Source organism: Natator depressus, chromosome 6 (assembly GCF_965152275.1).
Source record: "Natator depressus isolate rNatDep1 chromosome 6, rNatDep2.hap1, whole genome shotgun sequence".
Taxonomy (NCBI): Eukaryota; Metazoa; Chordata; order Testudines; family Cheloniidae; genus Natator; species Natator depressus.
In genome coordinates, this window is record NC_134239.1 from 73,448,294 (window position 1) to 73,473,049 (window position 24,756).

The window sequence follows — 24,756 nt, forward strand, 5'->3', positions numbered from 1 at the left end:
CAACCTCTTTCTTTCTGAGCTCCCCCTCCTCCCACCCCCCATGGTATAAAAACTCCACGGCCCACCTGTGCCACAATAACTGGTTTTCTGCATATAAAAGCGAGGTTGGCATTAGGTGGTAGCAAGCAGGGCAGTTGCCTGAGACCCCATGCCACAGGGGCCCCCATGAAGCTACATTGCTCAGGCTTCAGCTTCAGCCCTACATGGCAGGGCTCAGGGATCTGAGCTTCAGCCCCATGAGGTGGGACTTTGGCTTTCTGCCCTGGGCCCCTGTGAGTCTAATGCTGGCCCTGCTTGGAGGCCCCCCTGAAATCTGATCAAGGCCCTCTAGGGGGGCCCAGACCCCTGCTTGAGAACTACTGAGTTAGACTGTGCAGGATTGGATGCGTATTGTCTTTCTCTACCCTATATTGTCCCTATCAATTTTTGTAACTTTTATGTGGCCTTGCCAGAAGCAATGTTCCCTCTAATTTTTGACAGGCCGTGGTGCACAAAACATTTCTCCTGTGCAAATTTTTGAAGCAGAGTTCAAATTTGTGCGCCATGAGGCAAATGCACCCAAGTGAGTAAAATGCTTATATATTTAAAAAGTTTTAATGTGCAATTTGTGATAATAATAGTTTTACACCATGTTATTTTATAAATGTCATTTTTAAATACTTAGAAAAAGGAAATTTAACCATTCTTCATAAAGCAGAAGTTAGTTTTAAGCATTACACTTTATGATCTTTTTTATAGACAATCACAAGCATATATCAAGCACATATTAATCATGATCATTATCAGTCCATAGGCTTCTGCCCGTTGGTGTCCACTTTCACCTTTCATTCTATACACATTTCCGAAAAGATTTTGATAAACATATAATAAAGACAATTTAATAAGTATGCCATTATGTCAATTTATATGGGTTTTCAGATAGAGACATCATAAGTAAAGAAAGAAAAACAAGAGTTTGTGTTTTAAATTTAAAATTTTCCTAAAAAATATCAATAAATGATTATCAGCCAAGAATAAGATATGTAATTACAAATGCATTTTAATTTCCTTATTGGTTGAAATGTCAAAGACTGCTAAACTAACCTTACTGTGTTTCCCTGCGATCTTTTTCATTTGCCCATTCAATATAAACTCTGTCCAGATCTATCAGTCCTCCATCCAGCTGGTAACTCTTAATACACATCAGCATGTCCAAATGATCTACCTGTAAACGATTCCGTAGTTTGTTTTTTAAAGTGTTCATTAAGCTAAAGCCATGCTCAGAGTCTGCACTTGATGCTCGGAATGTTCCTCCAATATCCATCAACTTTGCAAGATCCTGAAACTGTTTGTTCTGGTGAGCAAATGTCACCATATCCGGGAAACTTAAAACCAATTGGCTTTTGATTCTTTCAGTTACTGCAAACTTGAAGTCATTGTACTGACTGACTATAACAATCTCTTCAGCAAGAAAGTCTTTGTATTTTGAACATAGGGATTTGACAGATGACGCTTTAAGAAATCTAACTTCCATACATCGTTCCACATTTTTCCTGTTGAAAATTCTCCCGAAGCTCTGGCGTCTCGACAATATACACAAACCACTCCATTGTCCTCATCATATGTGAATATTTCACGAAGTTTAACAAGCATTACACTATGTGGCTTCGGTGTAACCGTCTCTATATTCTCATCCAGCCATCCAGATTTAAATGAAGTCACTGTTCTTTTACGCTTTACACCTCTAGACAGTGACATTTTGGGATTGATTTTTTACCAGATTGGTTTATTTAAAATTAATACTTTTATTATATGGCTACTATTTCAATGTGCTTAACAGCGTGACTCGACAAACGGGAGATCATTCAGATCAGGATACCGGAAGTTTGGGCAGAGCTCCGATCACATCCATGCATCTCTGGCAAAAAAATGCGGGAAAATGGAGATGTGCGGGTCCCAAAGAAGACCTTGGCGCTATTTTCAATTTGACCTTGGCAAATTAGTATATTATTGTATATGTGGTAAGAAAACCAGATAAAAAATTTATATAGACAAGGGTGGTGAAAAGTGGGCAACATGAAAAGTAAAGGATAAAAATTTCAAAAGCACCTAAGTTGCATTTTCAAAAGTGACATGTATATCTAGGAGTCTAAGTTCTTTTGACTTCCAATGAGACTTAAGCTCCTAAATGCCTACATCACTTTTGATTTAGTGATTTAGGATCCTCAGTCTCATTTTCAAAAGTAACTTAGGCACTTCGAGGCTTAACTCTCATGAAAAGTCAATAGAACTTTGGCTCTGAAATACCTATGTCACTTTTGATAAAAGTCATAGGCTCCTAAAACACTTAGATGCTTTTGAAAACTTTACTCACCATCAGATTTTATCCTTTTGGAAGGAGCAGTCTATGTTTTATCCTGTAGCTTCACTGAGGGCCTAATTTTGCCACTCTCTCCATGCGTAATCCTGCTGAGTTCAACAGGACTATTTGCAGAGTAATGTTCAGTGTGAGTAAGGATGGCGGCATTGGGCCCTAAGTGCTAAGGGAACATGCTTCAGACGTTAGAGAGCTGATATGTTTTTCAGCCTAGATATAATTATATCTCCCAAGCATTTCTGTCTCTATTTCAGAGTATGCAGTGCTCTCTGCTGGAAGTGTGTGTGTGTGTGTGTGTGTGTGTGTGTGTGTGTGTGTGTGTGTGTGTGTGTGTGTGTGTGTGTGTGTGTGTGTGTGTGTGTGTGTGTGATCTAACAGTACAAAGTGTTAAACCAGTCTTTCTTCCATACATATTCATATCAATAAAATGGGTCTTGCTGGGAGGGAGACAACTAACACTCTGCTTTATTCCTAGTCCTCTCTCCTGTATTACAGCCTCTGATCTTTTATCTAAATTGGCTTCTATTGTCATTTGCTGAATCCATAGCTAGCATATGGCAAAAAGTGCCCTTGGTAAGGTCAATAAGATCACTCTTCAATTTTTCCATCCTCATCTCATGAATTTGTTCTTGGTACAAGCTGACGTTCAGGCTATCCCCACAGCCTATAACATTTTCTTGGTTCCTTTTGACCTCCTGTAGGCACCTCATCATTAACACCTCCCGGATCTTCCAGTTTAAAAACTGCACAATTTCTTTCTGGAAGAGTACTTGGAATAAGTGATGGAACATATTAAAATTTTCATTGAATCAAAACTGATTCCAGATGGTGTTGCCAGAAGCACAAACTGTTTCATGTCTAATTAGTACCCCCTTCATTGGCAAACTAGGTGAGGCAAGAACACTGGTCAGATGTGCTGCTACTGGGTAGTCATCAAACATTCTTTTCTCTCTAAAGTCCATGCCCTGTGGTATGCTAAACAGTTCCAGATCTACAGGCGGGAGCTAAGAAGGATGAGATATGGGCTCTGTGTGCAGATGGGGTAATGGAAATTGAAGTGGTTTAGTGTTCACATTTTTGGAAAACATGCAGATACATTCCCAGACTAAGGGTAGGTTCTGCACTAGCTTGCTCTTTCTGTTATTTAACAAATAGCATTCAGAAACACTTGAATTTCTTTTCCATAGGTTCTGATAAAGTTTTGCCTCTTCATAATTTCTATTTTTTTAAAATATAGCAATTACATTTTAAATAAGCTCTAGCACCTTGTTACAGGACACTGAATATCTTCAGGGACGATTAATGGGGTAATTGAAGGATTTTACTTTTAGTTTGACTGCACTTCAGCTCAGTAATGAATGAAAGCTGTTGCCATGGCTGTTTGGTCTATTCAAAAAGAGATGGAGCTCACAGTCCAGTTCCCATTCGACAGTGACTGTACCACAGTACCACCAACAAAGCTGCCACTGTGTGCAGTCTCAGCAGAGAGAAGAAGTGACTGGACATGGAGGCTGAACTATCCTCATCCCTAGAAGTGGCTCTTTCAGGTCATAGCTAAGGTACATCAATATAATAGTAAGTGAGTGGTGCTTTTAGACCCCCCGCCTTTGCATATATCTGCTCAGTGGATAAAAATAGAGGACATCATTTTCCAGAGCTATTAATCTGATACCTTTCACTACTGTTAAATTAATTTTAAAATGATGTAAACATGTTAGTAAACTTCTTCCATACCAGTGTTATATGGTATGACTGCAATGCTGAAATTATCTGCAGATGTGAGTTCCTGTCATCCTGTTGGCAAGATAAATGACAAGAAGAGAAGAGTGATCTAGGCATTTAGTTGAGCTGTAAATCTTCTCTTTCCACTTATATGACATTCTCATCTTAGTCCTTCCGGCAGGTAAGATAGAGCCTTTACCACCTCACTGGTGTCAGAATGAATATTGCCCATCCTGAACTTCAGACTAATATACTTTTTTGTGGGAATACCACCTCTTGCGAAGTGGGAAAGGGGAAAGAGATTTTTTAGAGGCCAGTTTATGTATAGTTTTGTATATATAATTATACATACTTTTGTAAATGAGTTTGCAAAGCCCTTTCTTTGGGATTCCTTCTGGGTAGAAAGTTGCGTAATAAGTATTTTGGGCTAGATTCCGGTGTGTTCTGGCCCTTTGCCTCTCTCTTCGTGTGGGCAAGCTATCATCTGTAATGCTAAGGTCCTGAACTACCTGCCAGTTGGCCCCAACATAGGACACATGTTGGCTGAGGAGAGGAGGTATGGTTAGAGTATACTCTTTAGGGACCATTGCCATCTGGTGTATGTCAGGACTACCATTCCCAGGGTTATGCTGGGGCCAGTGGAGATCCACTCTCGTAATTGTAACTGGCTCCCTGACAGCCTCCACTTTCTGTCGTGCTGAGCAGAAACACAGTGTTGCAGAGATGCTGAACCATCATCTAAATCATTAACTGAAGCTGCTTCTATATTATTAATGACCAAAGTAGCTTAGGGTTCTAAATTAGATCCTTTCACAAATTATTTTACAACTGTTTTCAAAAATATGGTTTTTCTTAAAGAACTTACTCCTTCTGCAAGAAGCATTTTTGCTAAGTCAGAGATCTGTTTATATATTGTGTCACAGAAGGGGAAAAAAGGGAAACAATGAAGGATGAAATGGTCAAATTCTAAAGAGAAGAAACACAAAGCATGAGACTCCTGAAAGCAGCTGTCCTTCTATTAAAATTCCTCAGGCACAGTGTAGATTTCTATATGGCTTTAAACCGCTCCAAGTACCCAGTTAATTATCATTGTAGCTGGGTGGTTAGGGAGAAGACTTTGGGAAATGTGCTGTTATTGTGGTTCACTTGGGCCAAGCCAGGGCAAGTCTTAGCTGATCTCTGACCCTTGAGGTTAAATGCTTGACCTCCTCAGCACAGCAGGAAGGCAAAGATACCAAGAGAGGCAATGGGCCAAATTCTGGTTTGAATTGCACCAGTTCAACAGCACTCTCTCACCAGTGAAAGTGAGAGTAGAATTTGGTTTTCTGAGCTGACTTAAAAGAATGTGAGAGAGAAATCCACTTAACAGGGACAAGACCTTGTCTCCATTTGGATGATCATTTCAGCAGCCCGCTCTTTGTAACAAAAAGCTTTTGTGTAACTTAAATTTGTCCGTATTTTCTACTGATGAGAAGTGTTATAATAGTACATAACACATCAAGTAATGCAATAGAAATAAAGAAATATCTCAGCTTTCAAAAGTGTTTAGTTGGTAAAGGTACCTGATCAAGAAATTTCTCATCCTGCTGACCAACCTGCTCCACTGAGTGGAAATGATGAGATGACTTGAAACCAGGCTAACTTACAGCCATTTAACTTATAGCATAGGGGAGAGTCTGCTTGGAAGATGAAATTGCCATGAAAGCATAATGCCAATGTTTTCCCCAGACAGCCCTCCTCACTATCAGATGCAAATGAAACTGACTGGCCTGTGTTTTGAACAACAGAGAGCATTTTGGGAGAGATTTGCATTCAAATGTGTTCTGCTCTACTGTGAAGCCATCACATGTCAAGGGGGCAGGAAGGATGAGGCTGAAACTTTGGAAGGTAATTCTGCAATATTAAGGTTTGTTTTGAACATACCACATGAACGTTAGTGTTCTGCGACTCCAGCTGTTAAACTGTGCAAAGCATTCCTTAAGATATATAGATACCCTCCCCAAAACACAAAGACCATCCCGCTTGCTCTTACAAAGTTTCCACTGTATAACTACAGTAGAGAACGCACACTGAGAAGGACTTAAAATCTGGCCATATAAAAGTTCTTGGCACTCTTGGTGAGGGCAGTATAAGTATAGAGGAAAGGCAGAATTCAGATTGTAAGGGATCAAGGATGGATTTAGTGGTGAATCAAAGGTGGAAAACAGATAGTGAGTTTTGTAGGAGTGAAAATCATTCAGGGTGGAAAAGTGGGATGATTTTTCCCCTCTCCATGGCTTTTAATTGGTCTTTATTTAGGGAATTTTCCATTGTGGTTAGTAGGAGTTTTTAAAAGCTGAATTAGGATTTCTAGATTTGATTCTGTGACTCTGTTTAATGCATTACACTTATGGTCACAAACATCAATTTTATAGATTTTCTTTAACCATTGCTTCAGCATGAGATCTGTTAATGAGGTAGGATGACTTGAAAATGAATGTCTGGAATTCCTCATCCACTTCCACTGGGGATTTAAATGAAATATGGCTGATATACTGAAAAAGGTCCCTTGATGAGAATGCTATATGACACCCAGCCCATAAGTCATCCATACTCTCGGTGTTGTTTTGTTGAAGTTGAAAGCAAGCACAAAACTGAATTGCCTTCAGGGGATATTTGTGCCAGGTCAATACGGAGGAGATTGGTGGGTCAGCATAAAGCTGAGGCTCGTTGTACTGAATCTGGCTCGAAGCCATGTATTACAGATTTTATTTTCTACTCTTGAGGGTCTGTCAACTCTTAAATATTCTAAAGGCGGAAAAGAGAATTGAAAAGAGTTTGTTGCGCTAACATTAGAGAACGGCACTTTCTAATGATATGCTGATCAGAATAATTCCTCCACTGCACATACAGTGTAGACAAATGAAAAGTAAAGTTTCTGTATAAGGCTACAGTGAGGGATCTTTCTATGTCTTTGGTATCCTTTATGGAAATTGCTTTACAATGCCTAGTGAAGGAATGCCTGACTCCTTTCAACTGTCTTCCTTATATACTGGGTGGTGCAGCGATGGTTTTCCTGGTCAGCATTCTCCCCCAGAATACTTCTTAGTTGTTAACTTCTACATAAGACAGCAAATTTAGCTACCAATGCATTAACTGGTTTAATCAGAATTATTGCAAACCTCTATCTCTTTGTGAGATGTAATTTCATCTGACTTATTTTTATAGCAGGAGGTCACAGAATAGGGTGACCAGATAGAAAGTGTGAAAAATTGGGACAGGGAGTGCGGGGTAATAGGCCCCTATATAAGAAAAAGCCCCAAATTTCGGGACTGTCCCTATAAAATTGGGACATCTGGTCATCCTATCACAGAACCTCAGATGACTTATTAAATAACTTTGCTTGCTGACAACAGCTTCACCCAAAAGTCTGGCCCTGCTGTCTGGCTATAAATAGTGCATCAGTGAACAGAGAGCAAACATTGTACTGTGAAATCCCTTGGTCCCTTTGCTCTATTGACACAATGATTAATTCTCTGTTTATAGAACATATTGTAATATCCATAGTGCACAAATATTTTTAATATTTTCCATGTGTTCAGAAATACAAAGTTTTGCTTTGGCTATGCCTTGCTTCTTAACGTGGCTTTGCTAAGATTTTAAAAACATCTTTCTGTTTGTACATGTCTTTACATACTCTTCAGGGATGTTGATTCCTAAGATTGCATGTCCCCAGTAAACATTTTGAAAAATATTCTATAACTGTAAGAGTATGCATTCAATCTAATATCAAAACATATGAGATGATCTAATTTTATTGCTACTTTCCATATTTTCCCTGAAATTAACATGGGTCAAGATCCACTCAGAACAAGACTGAGACCACCAAACTCATTCCACACAGGCCATGAACTGCTAACCACTGTCAGAGTGCTTTTTCAAAATGCTTACAGCATGAGCAGCCATAGTGCAAGTTTCCTCAAAATGATCATTTCCTCATGTCAGGACAATTTTCTAAGGAGCACATAGACACAAGGATATGCTCTTCATCTCTTTTCCTTTTTCTTCTTTCTTTCTCTGTCAGTCTGAAATTATGTGCACAAATGCCCTTTTTGGAGCTTGCATCAGTCTAAAACTTTGGAGCCAATAAACAATTTAAAAAATACCATTTTAAATACACAAACTAAATTAACATTGTGCCATCAACATGAAATTAGTTACTATTGCTAAGGAAAATATTGTATACATCGGATTAACTTAAAGATTATTTTTAGCTATTATTGTTTGACCTCACTTTGACCCACTTTCTCAATTTTAATCATATATAATGCCCAAAGATCAACAGTTTGTGAATTTCAGGTTGTTTCTCAGTTGGCATTCATAATACAGGAGAACATATGAAGCAATCCAGCACCGTTTTTTATTTGTTTATTTTCCTGATTTTTAAATTAAAAACAAGGACATACACAAATTCCTTTTTTATCAGATATCTTCATTTAAACACTAAACTAGGAGAAAAATATATATTTGTTGCCAATTATTCATGGAAAGCAGAAGACTAGAAATATTTCAGATTTTTCTCATTGAGTGAGCTAGGTGCATAAATATAGTCTTACTGCCATCATTAAAATTCCCTTTTTAAAATAGTGCTATTAAAATTGTATATGACCTATCACTGTTTTATAGGGGCACATGCATTTAATATCAAGAAAGTTCACAGCAGAGAGGTTGATTCAGATGAAGGGCACAAGAGACCATCAAATTATACAAAAAGAAAAGGGGTATTGTGGCACCTTAGAGACTAACAAATTTATTTGAGCATAAGCTTTCGTGAGCTACAGCTCACTTCATCGGATGCATTCAGTGGAAAATACAGTGGGGAGATTTATATACATACATTTATATATGGTAATCCCCATTGTTTCATGTTCTCTATGTATATAAATCTCCCCACTGTATTTTCCACTGAATGCATCTGATGAAGTGAGCTGTAGCTCACGAAAGCTTATGCTCAAATAAATTTGTTAGTCTCTAAGGTGCCACAAGTCCTCCTTTTCTTTTTGCGAATACAGACTAACATGGCTGCTACTCTGAAACCCATCAAATGATAGTTCATTCCCAAAAGAACATTTCAAAACAGATCATCTTTGATTTTTAAGAACCTGAAGAGATTTGGAAATTCAGCTGTGAATAGCACCCGCATTTTGGATGCTATCCAAACTACAGAACCATATTTTGTTATGAAAAACTGGCCTGAACATCTCAGTAGGGCAGACTTTCCAGTGACAAAACTCCTTTCTTTAGGCATATTGGTATTTTCATTTTAAAGTCCCACCTGGAGTCAAGAAGTGCTTGCAGAATCTTGCAAAAACAGGGGAGGAAAATAAACCACTATTTTGTCTGTGACTAACAATTCTTTGCATGCCTTTACTGACAGCATACTATGTGCACTCAGAAGATGTGGAGCCTCCCTGAAGTACAGATAAGCTGCACAATTCTCCATGGCAACGTGAGGATGTGTGACATAAGGCCACGCAGGTCCTGCTGTTCTATCCAGAGTGCACTGAAGGAGGTAAGATATTGACTAGTAAGGAAACCATTAGTATTTAAGTATTAACACCTCTAACTTTTTTTTTTTTTTTAAAAGGTACGGCTCTTACCCTCAACTCTGTTGGGCTGACATTACTAACTTTAATTGACTGCATATACCATTTAGCATTTTGTTTTTCAGTCCAATTTCCCTTGGGGAAGTTATCTGGCTGAACAAAAGAGAAAGAAAATGGAAATTGGTTGTTGTCAATACAGCTCTAAAACACTCCTTATACTCCACCCTGAGAAAAGACTTCTTTCATTAATTCCTGGAGGAAAAAGATAGTGGAATCATTACAGGGTCCAAAATCTTTCCAAGTTCATTCAAGGAAGCTTTGACCTAAATAAGGCTTGGGTCATACTATTTCAACTTAAAAAACAAAACAAGCTATCACAACTTTTTGAGAGCGTGCACTGTCCTTGCATCTGTTTTAGCATTTCAAAGCCAAATTTTCTATAGAGTTCTTAGGAAAGAGATTCCACAGCTTAAGGTTAAGTCTTTATCAGAAGATGCCCAAGCATCAGAGTAAAAAGAAAAGGAAGACTTGTGGCACCTTAGAGACTAACAAATATATTTGAGCATAAGCTTTCGTGAGCTACAACTCACTTCTTCGGATACATTCAGTGGAAAATACAGTGGGGCGATTTATATACATAGAGAACATGAAACAATGGGTGTTACCATACACACTGTAATGAGAGTGATCAGGTAAGGTGAGCTATTACCAGCAGGAGAGCGGGGGGGGGCAGGGGGGAGGGGGAACCTTTTGTAGTGATAATCAAGGTGGGCCATTTCCAGCAGTTGACAAGAACGTCTGAGGAACGGGGCGGGGGGGGGGAGGGGGGGAAGAGGGGGAGTGGTAAACATGGGGAAACAGTTTTACTTTGTGTAATGACCCATCCATTCCCAGTCTTTATTCAAGCCTAAGTTAATTGTATCCAGTTTGCAAATTAATTCCAATTCAGCGGTCTGTCCTTGGAGTCTGTTTTTGAAGTTTTTTTGTTGAAGGATTGCCATTTTTAGGTCTGTAATCAAGTGACCAAAGAGACTGAAGTGTTCTCCGACTGGTTTTTGAATGTTATAATTCTTGACATTTGATTTGTGTCCATTTATTCTTTTACATAGAGACTGTCCAGTTTGGCCAATGAACATGGCAGAGGGGCATTGCTGGCACATGATTACATATATCACATTGGTAGATGTGCAGGTGAACGAGCCTCTGATAGTGTGGCTGATGTGATTAGGCCCTATGATGGTGTCCCCTGAATATTTATGTGGACACACTTGGCAACGGGCTTTGTTGCAAGGATAGGTTCCTGGGTTAGTGGTTCTGTTGTGTGGTGTGTGGTTGCTGATGAGTATTTGCTTCAGGTTGGGGGGCTGTCTGTAAGCAAGGACTGGCCTGTCTCCCAAGATCTGTGAGAGTGGTGGGTCGTCCTTCAGGATAACTTGTAGATCCTTGATGGTGCGTTGGAGAGGTTGGGGGCCGAAGGTGATGGCTAGTGGCGTTCTGTTATTTTCTTTGTTGGGCCTGTCCTGTAGTAGGTAACTTCTGGGTACTCTCCTGGCTCTGTCAATCTGTTTCTTCACTTCAGCAGGTCGGTATTGTAGTTGTAAGAATGCTTGATAGAGATCTTATAGGTGTTTGTCTCTGTCTGAGGGGTTGGAGCAATGCGGTTGTATCTTAAAGCTTGGCTGTAGACAATGGTTCGTGTGGTGTGGTCTGGATGAAAGCTGGAGGCATGTAGGTAGGCATAGCGGTCAGTAGGTTTCCGGAATAGAGTGGTGTTTATGTGACCATAGCTTATTAGCACCATAGTATCCAGGAAGTGGATCTCTTGTGTGGACTGGTCCAGGCTGAGGTTGATGGTGGGATGGAAATTGTTGAAATCATGGTGGAATTCCTCAAGGGCTTCTTTTCCATGGGTCCAGATGATGAAGATGTCATCAATGTAGCGCAAGAAGAGTAGGGGCATTAGGGGACCTAATGAAGGAAGCGTTGTTCTAAGTCAGCCATAAAAATGTTGGCATACTGTGGGGCCATGCGGGTACCCATAGCTGTGCCGCTGATTTGAAGGTATACATTGTCCCCAGATGTGAAATAGTTATGGGTGGGGACAAAGTCACAAATTTCAGCCACCAGGTTTGCTGTGACATTATTGGGGATACTGTTTCTGACCACTTGTAGTCCATCTTTGTGTGGAATGTTGGTGTAGAGGGCTTCTACATCCATAGTGGCTAGGATGGTGTTTTCAGGAAGATCACTGATGGATTGTAGTTTCCTCAGGAAGTCAGTGGTGTCTCAAAGATAGCTGGGAGTGCTGGTAGCGTAGGGCCTGAGGAGGGAGTCTACATAGCCAGACAATCCTGCTGTCAGGGTGCCAATGCCTCAGAAGATGCAGCGTCCAGGATTTCCAGGTTTATGGATCTTGGGTAGCAGATAGAATACCTGGTCGGGGTTCCAAGGCTGTGTATGTGCGCATTTGTTCTTGTGCTTTTTCAGGGAGTCAACTGTGCAACTTCACATTAAAGGGTAATTCTCGAGGCAGATAAGAGGAAGTCACTAAACAGAGCAAATGTATGTCTCCAATATAAGAGAAAGTATAAATGCTTTGTGTTTGTTATATGAAATGTTGCAGGAACTTTACTACAGGAGATCTCACCTGATAAAGTTAGATTTAACAGTAAAGTGATATTGTGGTGACAAATTCTTAGGCAATTAGATACCAAGGTAGAACATTTTGGCCTATGACCACATGAAGGGTAGGATGCATGTGAGGATGGGATCTTATGTGGCATATGGAAGGACATATGGAAGATGTGTCATGGCTTATCTTTTAACTTGATCATTCCAAGCCCTTTGAGAGTCTTCAAACACACTGATTAACCGCAAGATTTCTGATCTGATACATATACATGAATTGATTTGTAATCAGAATATATAAATAAATTGAGTAATACTGTAGCATCGACAGACCCCAGCCGTCAGTGGGTGGGATCGAACCTGGGACCTTTGGAGCTTAGTGCATGAGACTTTATGGCATAAGCTAAAAGTCAACTACCTATTACCTAAGGCTCTTGAGCAGACTCTCTCTCTCACTCACTTTCAGTGGTCTCAGTGCCACTAAATGGGACAGAATACCACACCCAGGAGGTTTGCCTTTGGGAAGATGTGCCATTTCTCAGGTTGATTCTATAAGGACAAACAGTATTCTAGGTGAGGTCTAATTCCTCCAGTCATGCTACCTAGTAAGTGTTCTCTTTGTGGTTTTTCTTCTTTTGAGCACCCAGTGCTAGCTGCTGTCCTTAGAACTACTGAAAACTTGTTACTAAATGAAAAATCTTCTTGTTAAAGAACAGTTGGCACTTGACTGAATAAAGACATTGGCACTGTTGCCCTGGTGCCTAACTTGTAGGCAGATATAAGAAAACTAATATAGTTACTTTTTCAATAACTACATATTTTCCAAAATTTCCCCCTCCTCTGCCCTATAAATCAAGCGTGTCACTGAAGGGAGAGAGGAAGGAAAGGAGGATTCTAGTCTTCTAGTCCAAACCTAGTTTTTGTGTGTGGATCCCATGCAATGCTGCCATGTCTTTTGACTGGTGTCCTTTTGTAATGTGGGTTTTTCATTATCAGCATTCACAGACACTAATAATTCAGGAGATAAAACCTAATCAAGCGCAGCTCTAAAATGCACCCACCATCTTCCTTTTAAAGAAAAGGAGTACTTGTGGCACCTTAGAGACTAACAAATTTATTTGAGCATAAGCTTTCGTGAGCTACAGCTCACTTCATCGGAGTGGCTTTTTTTCCACTGAATGCATCCGATGAAGTGAGCTGCAGCTCAAGAAAGCTTATGCTCAAATAAATTGGTTAGTCTCTAAGGTGCCACAAGTACTCCTTTTCTTTTTGTGAATACAGACTTACATGGCTGCTACTCTGAAACCTGTCATGCAAGGCATCTTCCTTTTAGTGACTCTGAATGTACTGCTCCTGTGAGCAACAGTGAAGTGATTTTGGTGCAGTGACTCATTCTTCAGAAGCAAATTCTTTGCCATCTCAAATGCTGAGTCCTCCGAGAAACATCAGTAAGCTATGCAAAAAACAGTTTTTTCCATGAAAGTTTAATATTTTCAAAAAATTAAACTTTCTTCTGCCTTCTCCTGCAAAATTTGCTATAATAGATTCATTCACCTGTCAAGATTTCATACCAACTAAATCTCTCATTTCTGGCTGTGTGGTACTTCATTATTTGCTGTACTCACTAATTAAGTGTCATCTGCAAACTTGGAAGTCTATGCTTTCCACATCACTATACAAATTATATTTGTGTAAATATTTCAAAGCTGGACCCCTAACACAGACTTCTGTCATACTCCACTAATAACATTTTAGCTTGAATACTTTCCATTTATGACTATTCTACATGGAGCCAAATTTTGTTAAACACACCAGTTTTCTTTCTATCCCATGACCTGAATCACAGATGAAGGTCATGAATCGTATAGGCTTACTATATAATATTTTCTGCTCATGTAAGTGTATTCTTTGAAGAAGAACATGTACTGCCATATTTTTGAAAAGGGTGTGTATTACTTTGCCAAGATATACAATTAATCTGTACAACCTGAAATGTAATTGTTTCCATCTATTGTTGTGTTTAACAAGCTCCCTGCTCATAATATCTTTTTCTTGCAGCTATTTCAAGTTGAAGTTCCTTCCATATTACTTAATCAGATCTGCCTGTGCATATGTGTATACGTTGTGATGGGGCAAGGCCAGATGGCTATAATAAAGTAATGGGAGACAGAAATATTAGCCTCAGGCTACACAAATCCCTGTTACCAGGATAAGAAAATGGCAGCTGCTCCAAGTCAATTAAGACACCTGAGGCCAATTAAGATCTTTCCAGAAAGCAGGGAGGACAGTTAGGTTGATTGGGACACCTGAAGCCAATCAGGAGCTGGCTGAAACTAGTTAAAAGCCTCCCAGTTAGCCAGGTGGGTGCATGTATCAGGAGCTGTAGGAGGAATTTGCACTGTTGGAGAGACTGAGCCAGACAAACCATTATCAGGCACAAGGAAGGAGGCCCTGAGGTAAGGGTGAAGTGGATCTCAAGGAAGTGGGGGCTGCTGTGGGGAAGTGGCCGAGGGAATTGTACGTGTCCTCGTTCTAAAAAGTCAGCTACTGTAGCTGATACTATTAGGGTCCCTGGGCTGGAGCTCGGAATAGAGGGTGAGCCCAGGCTCCCCACTTTGCCCCCTGATTAATCACTGAGACTGGGAGACCACAGTGACTGTGCAAGGAAGGGTAGCTTCTCCTCACCTCCTTTGCTGGCTTATGATGAAAATGGCTCAGTAGGCTGTGACCCTTGCCTTTAGAGAGAGAAGGGCTATGTGGAGGGTCACAGTGAGCCTCTGAGGCTAGCAAAATCTGCCAGGACCCATGGAGACAAGGACAAAGCTTTGTCACAATGTATAAGAGCATGCTTCCAGATTTAAAGACACCATTTGGAGCAAGTGCAGCCAAGTTTGTTTCTAGGAAGATCCCTATTCATAGTAAACTATAATTTCAAATTTTCAGATTGTAAAACTAATCCCCAGTGAGGTCTGATGGCTGCTTGGCTACAATCCTGGAAGCTGTGGGTTTGAGTCTTTCTCAATCTCACATAGAAAGGCTGCCTCTAGTCCATCCACCTGCAAATGGGTATATGATGTGTTGGGTTAGGGGAGTCAAAGATGGTTGGACCTGGTGTTAGCCATGTCACTCCTTTCTGTACTGTTGGCTATGGAAATTGACATGAGACATCAGTTGAACATAGGGTGGGCTTTTGACTTTGAAGAATAACCCCCAGTTCCTCTAAAACTAACTTCAGTGGAGATATTTCCATTCATACCAGCTGAGGATCTGGCCCATATGTTTTTTTCTTTCCGGCTTCTCCAAGAATGTGTACATTCTTACTGAGCAAAATTGCCCCCAAATGAATGCAGTATTACAGTTGGGGTTTTTCTTGTTTATACCACTTTTTCTTGTATTGTAGTTTAGTAATGTTTTGGTTTTCCTAGCTACAATTTAACAATGCCTTTCTATTTTCATATTACTGCTAACTTAAATCTCTAACTCCATTTTCTTATTTTGAACCAGACACGTTAGTTCTTACAGAGGAGCAATGCATAGAGATCAAAAATCATAAATCAGAGGTATGAACTTACACATTTGTGCATCAGTGAATATATTTCTGAGAGTTGTGCATATACATATGCATTACACATTGACTGAAGAGTCCAGCAAGCAGAGCACAAAGAAAATATTATAAAATCATGATATTTTTGACAGAACCTTATGAAGCAAGGGCTGCAGATGAAGTTTACTTAGGCCATTTAATAAGTTCAGTCTATATTAGTCACAAAAAAATCTTATGCCCGAAATGGATGAATCAGATAGTTATTTGCCATAAAATATATTACTAGAAATGCCTCAAATACTTTCTCAAGGACACACTGCACAAAGAACACAGATTTAATTATTTTTCCTGTAATAAGATTTGTTTACACTTCTAAGGTCCGTTTCCATTAGAATGCTTGGTAAGTTCATTTTAGCCAAAAAATAGAAACCACTGTTGATAGGAAGAAAGCAGATTATTTTTATGATGGGCTGGCTTGTTAAGTCAGGCCATATCATTGGCTATCTGAAGGCTGGATGAGAGGTAAAGTGACTCTTTGCTCTTCTAGTAATAAAATCATGTTATTGCTAAACACTGGGAGATTGTGTTGCTCTATATTCACACCAAATATTATTCTGAGTTACTGAGGTGTTTGCATGAAATATGCTTTCTTGAGCAATTTTTTTTATCTGCAAAAAATACAGTACCATCCCCTTCAGTGTCATTAGTCCTGTGACTGATTCCTACATCTGGGCTAATTGTGTATTTAGGAGAAGATTGTATCATTCTTAATGTCTTTACGCCTTAAGAATTGCCTTTGATTCAGTTGGTGAGTGAACAAGAGTTATTTTCCCAAATCGTGGTTCTAGGTGCTGCCTGTAGATGTATGACCTTCTGGCATAATTATGACATCATTAAAATCACCACCAAAACCTGGCCTCAGAGAATTGAAGAATATACTTAGATTATAATGCAAGCCTGTTCTCAAAAGGTTGCCAGCCTTAGTTCCCCATCAAAGAGGCTTGGGCAAGGTTTGGAATGGATAAGAATCCAAATTTTGGGGTGCTCATCTGAGTGTAATCTCTAAACCCTTTGAGTTTCATCCATTATCATTTAATACAACGAATGTTTATGTCACCAGCACAACCATTAGTTGCATTGACAACCTAAATAAAGTGGCCAACACCTTCATTCACGTCTCCTCCAATATATTGTTCCAGTTTCTGTTCAGCTGCACGCAGCAATGATGGTAAGCAGAATCCCTGTAACCACAGAAAAGTGGGTTGGGCCTTATCAATTGCTGAGTGACCTCTTTGGTTCCAGTGATATTAGAGTGCTCCCTTCCATGTGGAACCTTAGACAGCTGTCTTTTTAGCCTGTGGCTACTAAGGCTACCTCTCTCCACAGCTGTGCTACGATTCATTTAATAACATATTAAATACAATGCTCACTATTGTTTTAGCCTTACTCAATAAAGGAGCCACTCAAAGTAACTAGTGACCTCATCAACAGAGTCTGTAACTTACAGTAAATAGAAATTCTCCAAAGCCATACTAGAAAAAAATAATTCAACAGATGTAAGAACCAAGATGAGAAGTGAAAACTAATTTGGATGCAAATGTGATCCCCCAAAGACCTGTGAAGCTATTTGACCCTGCCCTGCACAGACTTTGCTTTTCATAAGTACATGGTTGCTTATTGTGTGTGGGAATTTAGGAAAAATTAAAAATCCTGGGCCAGTGCCCCAACTGCAGCTGGCACAGCTTGGGGGAGCAGGGCAAAAGTGGCTTTACACACAGAAGCTAAAATACTCAGCAGAACAGAAAACAAACTACGCATTTGAGGAAAGGAGCTGCCAGAGAGAAATGCAAGTATATCATATTTAGCATAAACAATGAAATTTCAAAGCCACCAAGGGGTTGATACACACAGTTCTCATTAGTTTCAATGGGAATCATACATCAGTACCCCCTAGGTGGCCTTTAAAATCTCAGCCAAAACACTAAAGTATTGCTACAAAACATATAGAGCCGTCATTCAACCATTTCAGATCGATCATAATAAACACAAATAAGAGAGAACACTTCCATAGGGACAGATTTGCAATGCAAACAGCATTTATGAGGGGTTTCATGTACCTTGTTCATATCAACCTCATTTTCACTCTAAATAGCAGTGTATATGGACACAATCATATTTGCAAAAATCTGTATGCCTGTACAGTAAGTACAACATTCATAGTGCATTCCCCTGCACGATGGTGAACAACAATCTACAATACAAATGTTTACCTGTGCTCTGTGATATTATTATTTTCTTTTATTATGTATTATTACTACCACCATAGCGCTTAGGAGCCCTTGTCATGGACCAGGACCTCATTGTGCTAGGTGCTGTACAAACACAGAACAAAAAGATTGTCCCTGCCCCAAAGATCTTATAATTTAAGTATAAGAGAAGAAGATAGATGTGGGAATACAAGGAAACAATGAAACAATATTGAGTCAGCATGATTGGCAGCGGTCTCAGCAAGCCAACAGCCTAACTATTGTCAAGTTTTTTTGTGTGTGTGTAACTGTCTAAACTGTATTGTATATATCCTTCTAAATGTTCATTTGTTTAGCAATCTGGAAAATACTAGTATTCAAAGAGAGCACACCTAATTCAATAAAATTGCAGTTTGTTTCCAAGATGCAGAAACCAATATACCCCCGCAAAAAAATCCTGAACGTTTTTCTTTTGTGAGGGGATGGGGAGGGTTTCATGACTTTATATGGGACTCAGAATGTAAAGACAATAAGATTTTTCTTGGAACTAGTCCAAAAGATTTAAGAATGTGGTACTTTATGTTCTCTACTTGATTTCCCCCACCCTTTTTTTCATAGATATAAATCAAAGGACAACTGTTCTTCTCTCATATAGGAATTTAAAAAAAAATACCAAACATGAATTCACCATAAAAATGGTTTTGCTGTATAAACATTTCTCATTTTTCCCTTTTAGAGTTTGCAATGGTTCATGCTCTGGGATTACTCTATCCTCCCACATGAAATTACTAAGAAATATAAGAAAAGAAGTTTTCCCTTTATTTAATCCCATCATCACTGGGGTTTTTTTTGTGTTTTTTTACTCACTGACTCACTGTTGTTCTGGATTCCCAAAGCAGTAATGTTATGATCATTCTGTGAACAAATTTACTTTAATGTTAGCCTGACATCATCTGTACTATATTTATATTGTCAGTGACATTACACAGGGCATGCCAAATGTAGAGTTTTCATTTCTTGTGTTTTTTTTCCTCTCAGACATTATTCATCTCACTTTCTTCCATGTTTTACCCCCCATCACCATTCTTCTGCTTTTAAAGCAACATAGAAAGACCTTTGCCTTGCGGGTATTGGGACATGCTTTGTCAGGTAGTTCTTATTAGGATTTATATCTGAGTGTGTGCTTAGCTGTCAGACTTTGAGGCTACAGGAACACCATTGCCCTTCTACCATTAATGTTTGTAAGAGCAATAAAAGAAAAGCAAAATTTGTCCAAATAATATAGATTACAGAGAAACATCATTGATATAATATCTGATAATTCCACCCTGTTTCCATTCGATTACTGGTGTTTTTACTCATTTATCACACCCTTCAATTTCCTTTCACCTACTCGCTTTCAGGCATGTGACATAGTATTGAAGGTACAGGAATCAGCAAATGGATGTCACCAGCAGTCATAGCAATTTATAGTACAGTTTGACAAACCTGTACCTTGACTTATTTTTTCAAATTTAGAAACTATCCTATTGGGATGTAATATCCCCATTCATACAACCCACTGAGTGAGGTTGTAACAATGTTTTACTATATACTTATTGGAGTGACTTATCTGTTAGGTACGTGGTGATTCCTTTTCTTGAACTTCTGGACAACTAGCTTACAGACATGAAAGTTAATTAAAAGGAATGAGGAGGATGTAGAACTGAAGCTGGCTGGGAATTTTTTGACAAAATGGTTTTTCACAGAAAAATTCAGATTCATCAAAACCAAAACTATTTGTGAAACAGTGTGAGGTTCAATGAATCATCCGACTTGAAAAATTGTTGGTTAAAAAAAAACTTTTGAGATTGTCCAACCCAAAAGTTTCAGAGGTTTTGAGGCAAAAAGATGTTTCATTTAAAAAATGTAGTAAATTTACATTTTAAAATGTTGATAAAAATGGGAAAGGTCAAACCAAACAAAAGAAATGTTTCAATTGACCTGAACAAAAAACATTTTCAGATTTTTCATTTCACAATGTATTTTTAAGATATTGACTTTTTTTCCTGATTTCAGACAAGAAAAATGTTGACATGTTGAACATTGTCATGGGACAGGAATAGCATTTCCCACCCAGCCCTATGTACAATGGTATTGGAAACATTACATGCCCTGACAATGACTCCATCACATTCATATAGTTGTGGGTTGGGTTGAATGGCCTGGGAGCTGGAGGTGTGACTGCCATCTTTTATTTGAGTCAGCTGTATAAAACAGTTTAGCTCCATTATAGCAGCCCCCACCTAAAACAAAGGCATATGACTCTCCAGGTATTAGCAGTATGTGGGCAGAGAGCTTTGCTGGGTATTGTTTTGGGTAAGCGTGTGGGTGAGTCTGCATTTCTGGCTGGAAGTATAATTTGCTGTTTGAAGAGACATACTCATGCTAGCTCTGATCGAGATAGTGCACTAAAAATAGTGTAGCCACAGCGGCATCAATGGTGGGAGGGGCTAGACACCTCGAGTATGTACCCCTCCAAGATACTAGATAAATACATGGGGGGGCTAGCCCCTCTCACCACTCGCACTGTTAGTAGCTATGTGTTATTCTTAGCATGCTAGCTCTGATTGAGCTAATGTGGATATGTCTCAAGGGAGAAACCCACAGAAGCAGAAAGTGAGACAGACTGAATAAGCACTGATTTATGGCTGGAGTGGTATATAAACCAGGAAGCCATCATATGGAGCTGTTTGAGCAACAAAGCAGTCTACTTGTTTGAAGCTGCTCCAGACCTTACTTTGCTATTGGACCCAAAACTCTGGCTTCTGACCCAGTTCATCCCTGACTTTGCTACTCGCTTCCAGCCTTAAATTTGGTGCCTGACCCTGACTTCCTGGTATCTTGATCCAGTTTAGCCCTGACCCAGCTACTTGTGTCCCAATCATGATTGTTAATTGACTGGTGCATACAGGCTGCCTTTGACCCAGCCCTGATAGGGCTTCTAGATTTGGCATTGGCTAAAAGAGTTTTGGGGCCAGAGCAAGGAAAACTATTTCCTTTTGTTTGGTTCTTCTTGTGTTCAAAGAAACAGGACCTGGTACATCCTTTGTAAATAAGATTACAGCAAAAGTACCCTACTGTATGATCAATTTCTCCTCCTGACTGGAACAACCTGCAAGACTGAATTTTTGCCACTCACATACAAAGGAGTAACTATATATATATATATACATGGTTCACATATCTGCCTCTAGAAGCTCAACGAATAGCATCTACTCCTACCCCACATACACATTCCGATGCTGCCCACATAAGGGCACCTCAGAATAGCGTGGTTTGCCTCAGAGTTGCTTCCCTTGGAAGCAACTCACCATTTAGGGCTTGTCTACACTAGAAAGTTTTACCTCTAACTATACCATTATAGTTAAAGCAGTAACCGCCACCCTTAGTTTAGATGGAGTCATACTGGTATAAAAGTACTCATGGCTGGCCCTAGACCAAATGGCACCCCAGGCAAGGAGTGTCATCAGTACCCCCCCTCCATTTGTTAAAAATTTGAATACCTTACTTTTTATTGCATTTATAGCCCGTTTCACAACTTGGATGCACGATTTGCATGCATGTTATCTCTGTCATGTAAGATAATGATTTGCACACTAGTATCTGTAAATCTGTATTCATGACATATATAAGCAAATAAAAAACTTTGTTTCCTCTAAGCTTATAGAAACATTTTAATTTTAAAGCATAACTGAAACAGACTAATCTCAAGAAATTGAACTATGCACCAACAGTGAGTGGACAATTATTAAATAGTGTTACAAGTAAGTGACAGTCTTAGAATGTTAACCTTATTACTTTAGTTCAAAAAGTCATTTTTCTCACCTTTGGTCTCACAAACTGAAGTGCAACATCAGAGAGATTCAAAGATTGGCTAATGGCATGAAAATGAACAATAAAATAGCAAGTGATGTCAGTCTCTCATTGGCCATCATCGATTGAAGATATATTTTAATGAGCCTGAGCGTTGAAAAATCACGCTCACCACTTGCAACTGTGACCGACAGCATGAGCAGAATCCTCAAAGCTATCCGCACATTAGGAAAAGTGTCCTTCAGCTCTGCATCATGAATGAACTGGAGAACTTGGAGTGGCTAGTGCTTCCTGTTGTGCAAAATGTGATAGATGTTGTCCAATTTGACACAGAGGTCTTTATCATTGATGCCTGAATGTTCCCTATGTGTCAGCATCTGATGAAGGTCTGTACAATTGTTCAAGAGTGTTTTCCTTTTCACTGGCAGCTTAATGAGGTCATACAAAATGCCAGAGGTCTTTTCATGGTACTTCATTTGTCCAAACCTTTTTTCGATGGACACTCGAGCAGTATCAACAAACGAGCAAAAAAACTCCCTCTTGAATTTTCCTTCCAAACGGCCCATCACGTCATCTCTGCCCTTGTTACCAAACTGTCTCTTCTCTTACTTTTGAAATAGAAAACAGCAAAAAGAAGTGGAAACCATTCAACTGTCTTCAGTATTTTATTGTATATCCCAAAGAAGGGCTATACACTTCGCAATCCATTTTCCCTAAGTTTAAAGAGACTATAGGAGACATGATATGTCTCTGAAGGCCAAACTTGGCCCATGGTCTGATATATATCATAGTTCTCATTCTGCATCATTCGAGACTTTGCCAATTTTGTAGTCTGTGAAGAAGAAAAACACACTCAAGTGTTCATAACGTCATTGTGTAATAATAGTTAATATAAATTGGCATACCACTGGGGATTATGAAACTACCAGTAAATATGTCTATCAATGTTGTTTTTTATCATTTTTGATACAATAGAACACTTTTTATCTGTCACCAATGGGGAAATATTTATAGCTTGCATTTTAGAAAAATTAAACAGTGTTACCAGCACTCAACATCTTACTAACCAGCCAATTTTGAACCGTTCCTGTTGTTGTCTTTGTAGTCACTCAAAGAAAGAGTTCAAAGAAATATAGAAAGAGTTCATTTATGTTCATTTATGTGAACATTTATGTGATATATTACTTATTTAGAAGATGGGATGGGAAAGGACCCAAGCCAAAAAAAAAATGCTTTTCAAACCTGAATATTATAAAGGCTTGATAGCATGCTACACACTACTCTTCCTCACCGGAAAAACACAATCCCTTAATTATGACTACAGCTGGTGAGGAAAAATTTGAATGAAAAATGTTCTTTTTTTATTGGAATTTGCCAGTTTGGTGAAATCACAATCTTTCGCTGAGAGAGTTCAATTTTGCCAAAGATCCAGCAGAATGTAGGCAACCACATAGACTGGCCAGCTGGACTCCCTGGAAGTCAGGGAGCACAGGCCTTCCAGAATCCACAGCTCTGGGGCAGCTGGCCAGGTGGACTGCCCTGGAGCCAGGACTCCATCCCCTTTCGTTGAGAATTTCTAAATGTTTGGTTTTTGTTCAAAGTCAGAATGAAACCAAATTTCAAAAGATTGAAATCCTATATTAAATGGAATTATCCCTCTCTGACCACCTCTAATTACAACTTCATGTTTCCTTCACAACCACCTAACATACCACCCACACACACCTTGTTCAGATAGGTTAGTGCTGAATATTTGTTCAAATTGCTCAGGTTGTATTTAGTAGTGGGGTTATACTGTAAAGGGGATTGCATATTGTGTGTTTCCTTATTTTTTGGAGGCCTGAGGAAGGTCTCAGTGCACAATTTATCACTGTCACTGGAAAAGTGCTGTGTGGGCAGGGTAAGGAGGAGTCCCATAGTTAGGAGGAATCCCATAGTTTGGTGTTTTGGGTTTTGTTTGCTTTTAAGGGTTTGCGTTAGGCTTATGTCATACTTAATGAACCTTAACTCCTTCATAAGGTAGTGTTTGTGTATAGTGTTTGTGAGAGCAAGAGGGGGAAAGGGCTTTAAACATTGTTCTACAAATATGTGTGCTTCCTCGGGTTTAACGAGAGTTCTTACTTTAAGATACCAGCAAATTTTTCAAGACTTTAGGATAAATACCTTGAGCCAAAGAGAAATTCCTTTTTCTGTTATGTTCTGTACCACATCATTAGGGTGATCCTTTACTTTCTGTCATTTCCTTGGTAGTGCATGCTTTATTAACATGGCATAATCTAATTGGCATGCATTAGATCTGTGTTTTTCCCATACCCAGGTCAAGACGTGACACTTACTCTCCTGGTAGTGTTCCCACATGCTACTTAAAATTATATCTTTTCTACGCTCTGTTGCTCCTCTCTTCTGATGACTGTTTTACGATGTACAGGCATTCTGAGAAACCAGTTTCATTGCTGTTAGAAGACTGTCTCTTGGCCTTCTGACTGAAGAATGGGAAAGCAAGCGGAAACGTTACAATCCTCCTGAGTGAAATTACTAGCGTTAAACTTCTGTGAGTTTTTATGTCTTTACAAGTGAATTCAAGGGGGAATAATCTACAAATAAATAATATGTTTATTGTTGAAAGAAAATGAATTAAACTAAATTTCAAGTCTCTTTGATGACAATCAATATGTTGTTAATATAATCCAGAAACAGCTCCGGTGGCATGGGTTGATGAGCACTGCCTGGGGATGGAGGAATCTGTGTGACTATGCTGAAGATCTCTCAGGAGTTATTTTCTTAGTTGTTTAAAATAATGTCTATATTGTTAAATTAGGA

The 24,756-nt window shown here is 39.2% G+C and overlaps 1 long non-coding RNA gene across 2 annotated transcripts in view; it reads left to right on the plus strand.

The window, feature by feature from the left end:
• LOC141990105 (uncharacterized) overlaps positions 1–24,433 on the plus strand; it is a 52,514-nt gene extending 28,081 nt beyond the window's left edge. Inside the window, exons 1-3 of one of the 2 annotated variants that reach the window (XR_012640077.1) lie at positions 5,871–5,965; positions 9,495–9,629; positions 24,365–24,433. This is a non-coding gene — a long non-coding RNA (uncharacterized LOC141990105). Of the gene's footprint in view, positions 1–5,870; positions 5,966–9,494; positions 9,630–24,364 lie in introns of those variants that run through there. The other variant, XR_012640076.1, reaches the window with a different exon arrangement.
• Positions 24,434–24,756: the final 323 nt, after the last annotated feature.